Raw genomic sequence first — 13,754 nt, 5'->3', positions numbered from 1 at the left:
GTGTGGGGGGGGGGGGGATCCCAGTACTTTGGAGGCATCTTTTAACTTGATAGTATTTCAAGAGGACTGAGAACCAATCAAATGCTTCTGGATGCTGCCTAAGGAATTTACAGGCAGCACTTAATAACTCCTGCACTTCTACCAGCTGCGTTGGGCTCACTAGGACTAGACATTAGAGAGTTAATTAAGCACCTTGATCTAATGCAGAAATTCATGTGACAAGTAGCTAAGTAGCTTCGATGTGAAGCCCTGGTCTATGAGGTTTTAAAAATGCACAGTTGAGTAAGTTCTATTCCCTTGAGAAGTTTACAGTACCAGCATAGGATGTGACACAAAAGAGCTTATGCTTGAAGTGCTATCAGAAAGGAATAGCATCTACTCTGGACAATGTTGACAGAGCATGCATGGGCTACCTACCATCTTTGTAGAGTGTTGTCTAGACAGTTAATTGATCTGTGGATTCTCAGATACTGTATTGTTAGTGTAGAAATTACTAATAGGCTTAAATATTTGGAGACTTTTTATATTGTTTGAGACAAGACTGGACTTTTAGGCAGGGATGACTCAGGGATGACTTTGGAACTCCTACTCTTCCTACCTGCACCTCCCAAGTTCGAGGATTATAATATGCACAACTGTACCAGGCAAAATATTTCAGGTTCTAATGGAGAAAGTAATTTTTAGTAAGAAAGTAATTTGACATTTTTTTTAAAATAACTTACTAAGCTTTGAGTTTTTGTGCTGCATCCTCTTTAATGTAATTGTTAATTTTTATGAGGTCCCTACCAGTTCTTCCTCTTTGAGAGTAGCAGCAGCCAGAGCCATCCCTTGGCAGTTAGACCTAGAGCTGTGGGTGGGTCCACTCCACTGCCTGGGAGTGGAGTGAGCTAGTTACCTAATATCAGTGGGTAAACTGTTAACATGGGGCTGTGAACATAACAGCACTGTAAGAATTACACTGTATGATAAGTAGGCTCCAGCTTTTAAATTTTGTTATCTGTAAAACTCCCCTATTTCTCTCTCATTGTTGAGGGAGAGCTATATGGAGTGCTTATATATTAATCATTTACTGTTTTGATTAATGTTCTGTGTGTTTTTAAGCATTTTCCTTTTCTGGCACAATACAATATTTTTAATAATTTTAAAAATGAAGTTGATTGGAGTAAAATGGGAGGAAAAGGGCCAAAAATTTAATTCCTGTCTGTTGCTGGAGAATAGTGGCAGGGCAGCAAGTTTTAGAAGAGATGAAGTGCCCTTTATTAACAGTATACTATTTTGCTGTTTATTATACTTTCAAAGTATTTATTTCAAATGTAAACATTATCTTGGCAATTTGGTTTTTCAGGTAGAGTTTATAGTATTAATATTTTGCTAGAAATTAAATTTTTCTTTCATTAATTAAAAACTTAATGCTTTGTGGCCAGGCGGTGGTGATGCATACCTTTAATCCCAGTACTTGGGAGGCAGAGGCGTGCAGGTTTCTGTGAGTTTGAGACCAGCCTTGTCTACAAGAGCTAGTTCCAAGACAACCCCCCCAAAACAAACAAACAAACAAAAACAAAAACAAAATAATGGTTTTAATGTAACTTTAAAATTACATTTATTTATTTTGATTTTTTTGAGACAGGGTTTCTCTGTGCAGCAGCCCTGGCCATTCTGAAACTTGCTTTGTAGACCTCTGCCTCTGCCTCTCTGCTGGGATTATAGGCTTACACCACCAAGCGTGTGTGTGTGTGTAGGTGAGTGCATGGATGCTGTGGCACACCTGTGGGCAGTTAGAAAACAGCCCTTGAGTGTCAGTTCTCTCTTTATACAATATGTAGGTCTTGGGGTTCAAACTCAGGTTAGTGTCTTTACAGGCTAAGCCATCTCACCAGCTCAGGGGGAAATAACTATTTTCTGTGCTGGTTAATTTTTTTGTCAACTTGACATAAGCTTGGGTCATCTGGAAGAAAGAAACTCAGCTGAGAACATTTGTAACACTGGCCTGTAGGTAGGTAGGTCAGAAGGAAGTTTATTTTGATTAATTATTCATGTGAGAATGTCTAGCTGTATGTCCTTGGTGCTATCCCTGGGCAGGTAGTACTGGTTGCATAAAAAAATTCTAGCTGAGGCATAGGGAGATGGTTTAGCAGGTAAAGATGCTTGTCACTAAATATGATGATCTGAGTTCTATTTCCAGGACCCAGATGATAGAGGAAAACTGATTGTCACAGATGTCCTGACCTTTCAATGCATGCCATGGCATGTGTTCCCTTTACTAATAAATAAATGTAAAATTAAAAATTAAGTTGAGCAAGGCATAGAGAACAAGACAGTATGAAACATTCTTACATGTCCTTTGCCTTACTTCCCACCTCGAGGTTTCTTGCATGGATTCCTCAGTGATGAATGTGTGACCTGAATGTTGTAAACTGAAATAAACTCTTTCTTTCTCAAGTTGGTTTTGGTTAGTGTTTTATCACAGCAGCAGAGTGGCAAGCTATGCCTTTTTTTTTTTTTTTAAGCCCCCGCTGGCCTGGAACTTGCTGTGTAGAACAAGCTGGCTTAAACTATAGAGATCTGCCTGCCTCTGCCTCTGTCTCTGCCTCTAGCAGTACTGGGATTCGGAGCATGTGTATTGGAACCAAATTTGGATCCTTGCAAGAGCAATAAATGCTTTTAACCACTGAGCCATCTCTCTAGCCCCTTATTTATTGTGTATGTTTTTGCATGTGTATATATCTGAGCCATGGTACCCATGTGGAAGTCAGAGGATAACTTTTGGGAGTTGGCTTTGTCCTTCCATGTGAGTCCCAGGATTGACTCAGGTTACTAGGTTTGGTAGCAAATATCCTTACCTAATCAGCCATCTTTAGCCTTATATAGAAATTTCTTGTGTTTGAATTCCAGGAAGATTCTGGGACCAGCTCTTGGATTTTTAAGGATCAGAATTTTCACAGCATCCTTACTGTTACCACTTTGGTTTCAGTTGTCATTCAAGCTTATTTGGCTGGTTATTGTCTTCTGCTCTTGTCCAGTACCGTCTATTGCTGATACTGCTGGACTCCAGTGATAGGTGAGTTATATCATGTTGCTCCTCTATTTAGAATCTGCCTCCCTCCTCACTTTGTAGTTTCCCTTTTAAGTATTGTCACCACAGAGGATGTCTGCTATATCTAGCCTGCTTAGGGGACTCCTTCCTTAGGGCCTTTGCACAAGTTTTACCTTCTGTTGGAATGTTCTTCCTGTAGTGGTGAATGTGATTGATCTCTTGCTGCCTTGGGTCTTTTCCCAGAAATCATCTTAGTACAACTAAAATTTCACCTTTTTCCAATATTTCATTCACTTATTTATCTTGTGTATTATTTTCCCTTGCTAGACTCTCTCTCTCTCTCTCTCTCTCTCTCTCTCTCTCTCTCTCTCTCTCTTCTGTTTCTTCTATATGTGTTTCTATTCTTGTTTAAGATACTTTTGTATATTGATATAAATTTAAGGTTTTTTCTTACATATTTATATAATATATATATATATATATATTATATATATATATATATATGCTTCTACTTTTGTTTAAGGTATTGTACCTATGCGGTTTATTTAACAATGTAATATAAATTTCTAGCCCTTGAAAGTTACTATTACAAACTATTTAGTATAATTAAGATATACAGGTTAGTAATTAGTTATCTAACAATCAAATTTGTGGCCATGTTAGGTATATTAGGCCAAACAGATATATTTTAGATAGATAGATGGTCTTCAAATACTTCATAGACCTATAGAATATGACATCCAAGATGTTTTAGTAATCTAAAGTTTTTCATGACAGTGATACACATCTACTCCTGGCAGTACCAATTTACTTTAAAAAAGGATGATGGGCTGGGCGTTTGTGGCACTCGCCTTTAATCCAAGCACTAGGGAGGCAGAGACAGGCGGATCTCTGTGAGTTCGAGGCCAGCTTGGTCTCCAGAGCCAGTGCTAGGAGACTACACAGAGCTACACAGAGAAACCCTGTCTTGAAAAACAAAAAAACAAGCAAACAAAAAGGATGATGAGCACAAAAGAACCTCCAGATGGAGTTTGCTTTCATTGTGGCAAAATTAGCTACTGGGCAAGAAACTGCCCTTGCCTCAGCTGCTGACAGTATGTAGTCAAAATTGGACAAGCAGGACACAAAACAAGGTGACTGCTAAACTTTGCCAAGACAAGGTAGGACAGTCCTTCAAAAATTCCTGCTTCACAGAAAAGTCTGGCAGATATTCTAGGTCTGTAGGCCAAAGATGGATGCCACAACATTACAGAGGATTCTTGAGTTGACTGTCTAGTTAGTCAGCTGTCTCTGTCATTTCTATAATTTTGGAAGTCGTTTGCTCTACACTTTTTATTATTCTATTTACTCAGGTAATATTATATCTTTCTTGGGTCTTTGATGGGGTTAAAGACTAGGTAGTTACAGTTATATTTTTTTTCTTGGTACCAAATTCAGAAGAGAAACCTTACATAAGAGATGTAAAGTTTATAAGGTTGAAGAACATAAAAGCTTAAGTTGTTTATATAAGAAGATGCTTTTAGGTATAAAAAGATATTTTTAGGATGGTAATACAACTTTTGGTATAAAATGGTTCAGGTTACAAAACTTTGGACTCAGCAAGATAGGATAGATAATGGAGTATTTTCTTTGAATTTGCCAATACTAATGGACTGGACATTGTGAATGTATTTCTTACTTTATAATTGTTCTTACTGTATAGTTTTATTGTGTTAGAGTTGAAACCTTCCCTTTTTATTTAGACAAAAGGGGGAAATGTGGGATATTTGTATACTCTGAAGATGTATTGCTGTGATTGGTGTAAGAAAAAGATAAATGGTAAACAGCTATGCAGGAGAGATCGGCAGGACCTCTGGGCAGAGAGAGGAAGAGGAGATCCTACACTAGGGACATCAGTGAGACTCTGAAGAAGCAGGACATGCAGGAGGAAGGTCACAGCCATAAGCCATGTTGCAGGGCATAGATTAATAGAAATGGGTTAATTCAAGTTATAATAAGAGCTAGTTAGGAACAAACAAGCTTTCATAATTAATAAGAAGTCTCCATGTCATTATTTAGGAGTGAGCTGGCAGCCCAAAGGAAAGTCTGACTGTAAGGCAGGACCTTGAAATCAAAAACTTTGGAGGAACATAGCTTATTGGTTTGCCTTTTCTGGCCATTGAGCTATCTTTCTTACACATCTGCTTGGGGATAGCATTGCCAATTGGCAATTAGGAAAGTGCCTTATAGACACAGGCTAGTCTGATGAAGATAATTCTCTAATGAGATTTTCTTTTCCCAGGTGTGTCTAAGTTTGTGTCAAGTTGACAAAAATTAATCTCCACAAGTATAAGTTGCCATATAGCCAGAAAACAACTTCAGATGCTTTGATCTAAAGGGAATATGTAATTCTAGGAATTTGTCAGAAAATGAAGTGTTGAAGGAGCAACAAGGAAAAAATGTCTATAAACCAGTGCCCACAAAACCTGTCTCCACCAGTGCTTCAGAACCTTGACAAATAGGAACCTGTGCTTTTGCTAGTGTTACACCTGGAAACTGATGGGAGCGCTGCCGATGGGTTAGAAATGTAGATTTGAGGCCTGATGCTTCAGGAAAGAGAGTCTGAGGGGTGGGTGTGAGGCTGCATACCAACATACATTATGAAGCTGTGGTGGTCTAAATGAAAATGGCCCCCATAGACTCATAGGGATTGGCATTATTGGAGGTTTGGCCTTGTTGGAGGAAGTGTGTCACTGAGCTCAAGCCAGGCCTACTGACTCACTTTCTCTTCTTACTGCCTGTGGATCCAAATGTAGAACTCTCAGCTACCTCTCCCCAGCATCATGTCTGCCTGCATGCCACCATGCTTCCTGCCATGACAATAATGGACTAAACCTCTGAACTGTAAGACAGCCCCAATTAAATGGTTTCCTTTATAAGAGTTGCTATAGTCATGGTGTCTCATAACAGCAATAAAACCCTAACTAAGACAGTATCATGGTAGAAAATATTCATATGTAGAAAAAGCTTAGATAAAGGATAGATTAAGCTGAGTGTGGACTGTTGACCAAATACTAGCATAGGGTAATATCTTAGATGGTGCCTGAAACATAAGAAAGCCAAGAAATAGTCTTAGTCTAGTCAGTCACTTCTATGTGTTCTATGTTTTGATCACAAAGCTGAGCTAACCCTCTAGAATGGCGTTTAGCCGAAAACACGTTTTTTGCTGTGGTTATGATTGCAGTGTGATTAAGTGCTTATGTCCTTAGTTCAGTAAATCTGTGTTTAGGTCCAGTGATATCCCAGATTACATGTTACCTCAGGTACCAAACCAACCTCTCTTTAGAGCATAGGTAGGGGCCTTTCTGTCACAAGTCTAGGATGCTACAGGGTTGTGTGGTAGTTTTTATTTAATGTCTCCCACACCCCCTGTCATTACTAGCTCTTCACTACTGCAGGACTAATTGCCAGGATTGAGTTCTCTTGTCTTTTTCTCTTTTCATTTTATGACTAAGGACACCAAAATCTAAACGTATTTGATTGCCAGCCACACTTCTGTCTGGTGCTCATTATGATTTATGACATGAATTTTTATTAACTAGTTTTTAAAAAATTAGATATGACAACCTTTGTTTTAGCTCTTTTATTATGAAATAAAATCTATCCTGATCTCTTTAAAAGTACAGTTTAGTGAAATTAAATATATACATATTGTTTTGTAATCATCCATTGCTATAACTCTTTTGTAAAACTGAAAAGCCATACATACCCATTAAATATTAAACTCATTCTGCCCTTCTAGTTACAGGTAAGTCACTTCTGTCTTCTGTCTGTCTGAAACTGACTACTCTACATAATGCATATAAGTATTTGCCAAGTCATAGGTTCTTTATCTGTGACTGACTTAATTCATTTAACATAAGGTCTTCAAAGTTTATCCATGCTATAACTTTAACACACTTTGATGTGTTAAAATTTCTTTCCTTTTTAAGACTGAATATTTCATGGTCTTTATTTTACTTTGCTAATCCACTGTGGATTACAATATTTTTCTTCTGTAAATAGAGGCAGAAAATAGTTGAATGATTTGTGCTTCTGTGCCCTTTGCCCTTTCCTTTTTCTCTAGATCAGTTAAGAATGGCCCACAGAATCTATTTCTTAAGTTATATGAGGTTTGTTATTGATAGATCAAGAAACTTCTTTATTCTAGCTTCACCTTAAAAAATTGTTTGAGCTTATAAGTTAGAGCCCAACCTGGGCAATATAATGAGACCCCTATCTTAGAACAAAAATAGGAGAGGGGGTGGGGCAGAGAGGTAGCCTATGCTGGTGATCACATTTATAGATTTAGAGTTCTGCCTTAACTTACTTTCCTGAAATTTATATTCTTTCTTCTTTTCTTAGAAGCCAAAAATCTAAGGGATTTTAATGTTTAAAAAGTATCTTTAAACTGAGCATGGTGGTGCATGTCTGTAATACCAGAATTCTGGAGGCTGAGCAGAAGGATTGCAAGTGGAGGCCAGTCTGGTATACAAAGCAAAACCCCATCTCAATAGAATAAAATAGTATCTTGAGAGAGTAAATTTATCATATTGAAAAGCTGAATAATTTATTGCCAAGTTCCAGCTTAAATCATCCTTCAGATGGGTGCGTTTTAATTTCTGTCCTTGTGCAACTTGTTCTTGTCCGGATCCACTTTTCTATCTTCATAGATTTATTTATAAGGATATAATAGGTTAACTGGCTAGTCAAGACAGTTCCAGGATAGCCAGGGCTACACAGAGAAACCTTGTCCTGAAAAACAAAACAACAAAACAACAAAACAAAACAAAAAACCTGTATCTAGTAGCAATCCTCTGATTTTTATAATAGGAATTTAAAAATTACTTAAGCCAAATAAAATAAAAACAAACTTGCATTACTTTGTTTACCATAGGTCAGATTATTTCCATAGCAAAAACTACAGTAGCCAGATCAAACCAAAACAAACAAAACCCCCAAACATTTGCAATAGTATTTTTAAAGATTGTTGCTATTGTGCATTATGACCTGTATGACTTGTATTTGTATAAGCAAGGGTATGTTCATAATAGAGGTCAAGGACATTTGGGAGTTAAGTCTCCGCTTTTCTAGGGTTGAAGGGATCTAACTCCATGTCATATGCAGTAAATGCTTTAAAAGAAGAACAACAACCAGCCACACCAGCTCACTTGCTAAACCTGTTATATCATTTTTGATTCCTTTGTTCTTTGTCTCACCTAGTAAATGAGGGCTTAATTTTTCACCTTTTAATCTCCGACAGCCAAAACATATTAATTTATATTGTGGAAAGGGTCTGGAGTAGAGTATATAGACTGGAGGAAGGCTTTCTTTTAGACTGCTAACTTCTGTTGTGATGAGTGTATGTAGTAGTCTATAAATCCATTCCTCAATTTGAAGTGCCACTCTCAACTATGGCTCTTCAAAATACTAGGAGGAATGACCTGAAGATAAAGTTTTTTTTTTTTTCCTCCCTTTCAAATGACCTTATTTCTTCATTGAAGTTGCTCTGTTGTTGAAGTGGCTACTGGAGACTCTTGTAGGAAGGTGCTAAGATAGAAGTCTATGACTCAGAGTAATCAAGAAGGCTTGGTGTCTTATGAAGACTCCTTTAGGAATTATTATACAAAACTGAGGTGTATTGGTTGGAAGTGTGTTCACTTTTCCTTGCTCCTCCTCCTCCATCTTTGATTCATTCTTTATGTCTGTCATTCATTCTACAAATACCCATTGTTGCTGTATATTACCCCAAAGAAACAAAATTCTATATTGCAGGAAGTAGAAAAATAGCAAACACAAGGAAATAACTGAGATCTGGTTACTGTGATAACTGCTAGATAGAAAATTTAAGTGATATGGTAGAAATAGAATGGGCATGTTTGTACTTAATACAGTACAAGAAACTTTAATGTACTGTGACTTTTAGACTGAGATGTGAAGAGCAAGAAGAAATTCTGTGAAGAGTTCTCAGGGTGAGGAACTAGTACTTGCAAAAGTTGGAGTTTGGTGAATTGGATATTCTACTACTCAGGGTTCTCTACAGAAACGGAAACAGTGGAATGAGTGTGTCTTATAATTCATGTACTGCTCTAGTTGTGGAGTGAACCTGGGAGAGCCAGACTTAAAAATGAGACAGGCTAAAAGTCTCATGCAATAGCTAACTTTATTTATAGCATCAATCAGTGTGTACAACCACAAGGACAAGCCACACAGGGCAAAAACATGTTTTTCCACAGAGGCATATGAATAACAACAGCTGAAATAAAGTTACTCCTATCACTACACCTGGGAGGAGCCCAAAAACACATTCCAAAAACAATTCTGTGTTTTTGAAGAAACTGAGAACATAAGACCTTATCTTGTTTTCTTGAAGTTTTCTCATAAGCACTTAGCATTCTCCTCACATTGCTCCATTTTTTTTTTTTGGACCATATTCCAAGAGTTTATTACAGGATACAGGCTGAGTAGCTTAACTAAAGATGGCATCTGTATGCCTAGACAGGCCAAGTACTTAGTAGCTGTTCAATGAGGTTAGATGCCTCAACAGTCCCGGTCTTGTACTGAAGACCTGGAAGATTCCTGGAGAGCTGGTAGTCTTCAGTTCCTGTTGGAAGTGTGAAGAATCTGGGATCTGGTGTCAGAGAAGGATGGCAGCAGCAGTTGTAGTAACAAGGTAGATGCACATAATAGCAGGGCAGGCAGGCAGGCAGGTAAAAGCATCCCTGTTCTTCCCTTGAAACTGTTTTTTTTGTTTGTTTGTTTGTTTGTTTTTTTGTTTTTTGAGACTCACTTTGTAGACCAGACTGGTCTCAAACTCAGATTTTTTTTTTTTTCTGCCTTCTGAATACTGGGACTAAATGGTGAGCCTCCATGTCTTTGTGTTGGGCTGTGGCAAGAAGTTGCTGTCCACTTGGAGAGAGTGTCTTCCCCCTTTGGTTAACCCTTCTGGGGAAACTGTTGTAGTCCTGTCCACAGATTTGTCATTTATAGTTGACTTTAGATATAATTGAGACCAAGGTTAACCATCACAGAAAGAAAAAGGGAGTTTGAATGGGGAGATGATAGAGTGGCAAACAGGAATCAGATCTTGCAGGGACAGTAGATCTGATAAGGAGTTTTGATTTCACTACTTAGGTAATTATTTAACACTTAAGATTCTGACATGATTTGCTATGTCATTGATTTATTTATTGATTGACTGTCCTAGTTCATTCTGTTGCTGTGATAAAGTAGTTTGACCAAAAGCAATGTGGTGAGGAAAGGATTTATTTGACTTATGTTTCCATATCACAGTCTGTCATTGAGGAAAGTCAGGGCAGAAACTCAAGGCAGGGATCTAGAGCTAGAAAATGTGATTCCTTGTTTATACTTGTTTATACAAGTAAAGCTTGCCTGAAGATCAGAAGGCAGAGTTAGCTACTAGCTAACTAGCTAACTCTAGCTTTGGAGGTCTGTACAGAAAAACAGGAAGAGAGATGACTAGGCAGAAAGGAATATAGGTGGGAGGAGACAGGAACTCAGTCTCTTTTCAGTCTGAGGATTTCATACAGGTAAGAGCTAGTGGCTGGGTGCTCTGCTTCTCTTATCTTTCAGCTTTCACCCCTTTATATCTGACTCCCAAGTTTTTTTTTATTAAGAACAATTAGAACTCATGCTACAAAACATGGAAGAATGATGCTTGGTGACTCACTCGGGCTCATGCTTTCTTAAACAGACTATGACCACCTGCCTAGGGATGGTGTTGCCCAGAGTAGTCAGGGCTCTCCTCTGCCTCAGTTAGTAAAATAACACCCTATAGACATGCCTACTGGCTAATTTGATCTAAAGAAATTGTCAACTCAAGGCTTTCTTTTCAGATGACTCCAGGCTGTGTCATGTTGACAATTAAAACTAATGAGGATACTTTACTGCTTGTCAACCTGATGAACAAACTGTGTTGCTTTAATCTGTAACATTTCAATTTCTTGTTCCTTAGAGCTCATGTTAATATTATAACATAAGACATAGTCCCAACTTTTTAAAGTACCATAGTCTTGAAATTTTTCAGCACTCTAAAAGTCCAAGCTCCTTTTAAAAATCCTAAATCTAAATTGTGGGGCATAAGAGTTAGGTTATGCACTTGCCTGATGGGAAGAATTATCCTGTAGAAACAATCAGATCAAAGAAAATCCAACAAATAGCAGTACAACTCAAGATGCTGTAGCTCAGTGTCCAGCAGCCTACCTCTCCAGCTCTACCATCTGAAGTACACACTCTTTGCCTTGTAGGCTGAGGCTGACTTCATTCTTGACCTTTTATTGTCCTTGGTGGACATCCCCTATATCCTGAAGTTCCCATTGTAACTGAAGCTGCACCTTTACAAGTGGCCTCTTCTGTTCTCTGCAAGGACTCTAACCCTGCAACATAGTGCCTCATGGGGACTTTTACACAAATTCTGCTGCCATTTTGAAAGTAGCCGTACACTCCCTTCCCCCACCCCATGCATATACAGTTTCTGCATGATGAGGAAAATCTTCCCAGGAGATTTCGCCTCACTAGTGTTGATCTCTTATCAAACCCAGCCAGTCTAGTCTAATTAGTGAGTTTCATGACAGATAGGGCTAACAGTGAGACCTTGTCTCAATAGAAAAACAAAGGCAGGTGGTTTTTGTTTTTTTCTCCAATCTCAGTTTACCAGCATCTTGTTTTCTCAGTGTAGCACAGGTTTTTACTGAACTGGTGCTCATATTTTGTAATCACAGCTGATTCTTCAATCTCAGCTGCCTGGCAACCATAGATTCTTAATCCAAAAACATCACACAGACAGCCCTGATAGGGTCTGTGTTTTCTTTTGAAACCTCATAAGCCAGTCGTCCATTGTTTACATTTCTCTCAGATCTTCCAAACTCCCGTAACAGTAGCTCATGAAGCTCTGAATACTTAAATGCTTTCCCAGCCCAAAGTTCTAAAATCTTCCACAGCTGTCCAACAAAACAGTAGAAGAGCATAAAAAGCCAGAGGATCAAGTCCACTTAAGCAGAACCCCACTCCTGATACCAGTTTATGTTCCAGTTCATTTTGTTGCGGATAAAAACACTCTGACCAAAAGCAGCTTGGGGAGAAAAGGGTTTATTAGGTCACACATCCAGGTCACAATCCATCCTTGAGTCAAGGCAGCTCAGGAACTTAAAGTAGGGGTCTGGAGGCAAGAACATGGAGGAATGTTGCTTGCTGGCTCAATCACAGGCTCATGCTTAGCTTGCTTTCTTATACAACCCAGAACCTGAAGTGTTAATTAATCTTAATCAGTAAAAAACCAGGAGTCAGATATTGGGGAAAAACCTGGAAGATCAGAGAACTGGGAGCAGCTGCCAGTTGCTTCCTACCTGTCTCCTTACTCTGTCCAAAAGGACTGAGATCCTGTCTCCACCCCACTTTATTGCTTTCCATCTCCACCTCCCAAGTGCTGGGATTAAAGGCATGAACCACAGCTGCCCAGCTTCTATGGTTAAGTAGTGGCCAGTTCACCAGGCAAACTTTGTCAGAATACAAACAAAATATCACACAAGAACCACCAGCCTAGGAATTGTGGGTTAGGCCCTGCTGCATTAATAAGCAAAACAACCCCACCTATGGTTAGTGGTGGTTTTTGTTGCTGGCCAGTCTGATCTAGTTAGTTCTTCAGTTGAGCATTTTTCTCTTAGATGATTCTTGGCAATGTTAAGGTGACAAGGATAACTAAGATGGCTGATTAGTTTTTATGAATTCAGGTCACTCTGTATGCTCCAGGCTGTACTAGAAATCACTGTGTAGCCCAGACTGACCTCACACTCAAAGCAGTCATCCTCCCTCAATGGTGGGATTACAGAGCCGTGAGCCTCAAGTCCAGCTCACTATTCCTTTTATAGTGGACTTCCTTCAATAGTGAGGAGATGATTTGGAAGTTCTGATGAAGAGTCAACCAAATTTGTCAAGGTGAACTAGTATGATGACACCGATAATAGAAGTGATCAATTTTAATATATGGTAATGTAGACAGTAGGATTTACTGGTAGATGGAGTGACAGCAAAGCTTGGTTGACTGTATAGTATTGAGACAAGAAAATAAGAGAATTGTGTTTGGAAATAGAATTCAGTTTTGGTTGCACAGAAAACATTAAATGAAGATTCTAGATGAGTTAGTTGGATGGATATAGGTGTCTGGGGTTCAGAGAGTAAGCCCAAATAATCGTTGATAATATTTATAGCCATGACTTTACATAACATTGGCTAAGAAGAGAATAGCAAATATGAATGGAGGAAAAAAAGTGAACTCAATACCAAACCCTGTAGAATTCTAACCTTTAGAGTTAGATCTTAGTAGAGACAACAGAGGAGTCTAGGATTAGCTACAGAGGAAGAAAGGAAGCCAGGAGAGTAATCATAGTAGCAGAGATGATAAATGCTTTAGAGACTTGAAGTTTACTGTTTATATTGCTGTGTAGAACAGAGCAAAAAGAGTTTATAAGGTAGAGGGAAGACATTGAATTTGGTGATAGGCTATTTGTGATCTGGACAAAAACAATGCCAGTGAAGTAGAGGAAACTGAATCTGAAATTGAAGAGGACGTAGGGAAATGGCATATGTAGACAAGGCTGAATTGAAACATCTTACTGTAAAAATGAAGCAGAGGAAAGGAGAAGTAACTTTTGGGGGGGAGTGGAGCAACAGTCTAGTGGTGCAT

General features: G+C 38.6%; 1 protein-coding gene across 4 annotated transcripts in view; it reads left to right on the top strand.

Annotated features, from left to right (window-relative positions):
- The window catches only part of Sfmbt1 (Scm like with four mbt domains 1), a 107,505-nt gene that overhangs the window by 29,366 nt on the left and 64,385 nt on the right, over nucleotides 1-13,754 (top strand). For 3 of the 4 annotated variants that reach the window (XM_027389570.2, XM_027389572.2, XM_027389571.1), the window contains exon 2: nucleotides 2,893-3,058. The exons of the other annotated variant lie outside the window; for it this stretch is intronic. The gene's annotated coding sequence lies outside the window, so the exon portion shown is untranslated. The remainder of the gene's footprint in view (nucleotides 1-2,892; nucleotides 3,059-13,754) is intronic. 4 annotated transcript variants of the gene reach the window in all.

The sequence above is a fragment of the Cricetulus griseus genome, assembly GCF_003668045.3.
Source record: "Cricetulus griseus strain 17A/GY chromosome 1 unlocalized genomic scaffold, alternate assembly CriGri-PICRH-1.0 chr1_1, whole genome shotgun sequence".
NCBI classification, from domain to species: domain Eukaryota; kingdom Metazoa; phylum Chordata; class Mammalia; order Rodentia; family Cricetidae; genus Cricetulus; species Cricetulus griseus.
This window is presented reverse-complemented; position numbering and strand designations above follow the sequence as displayed.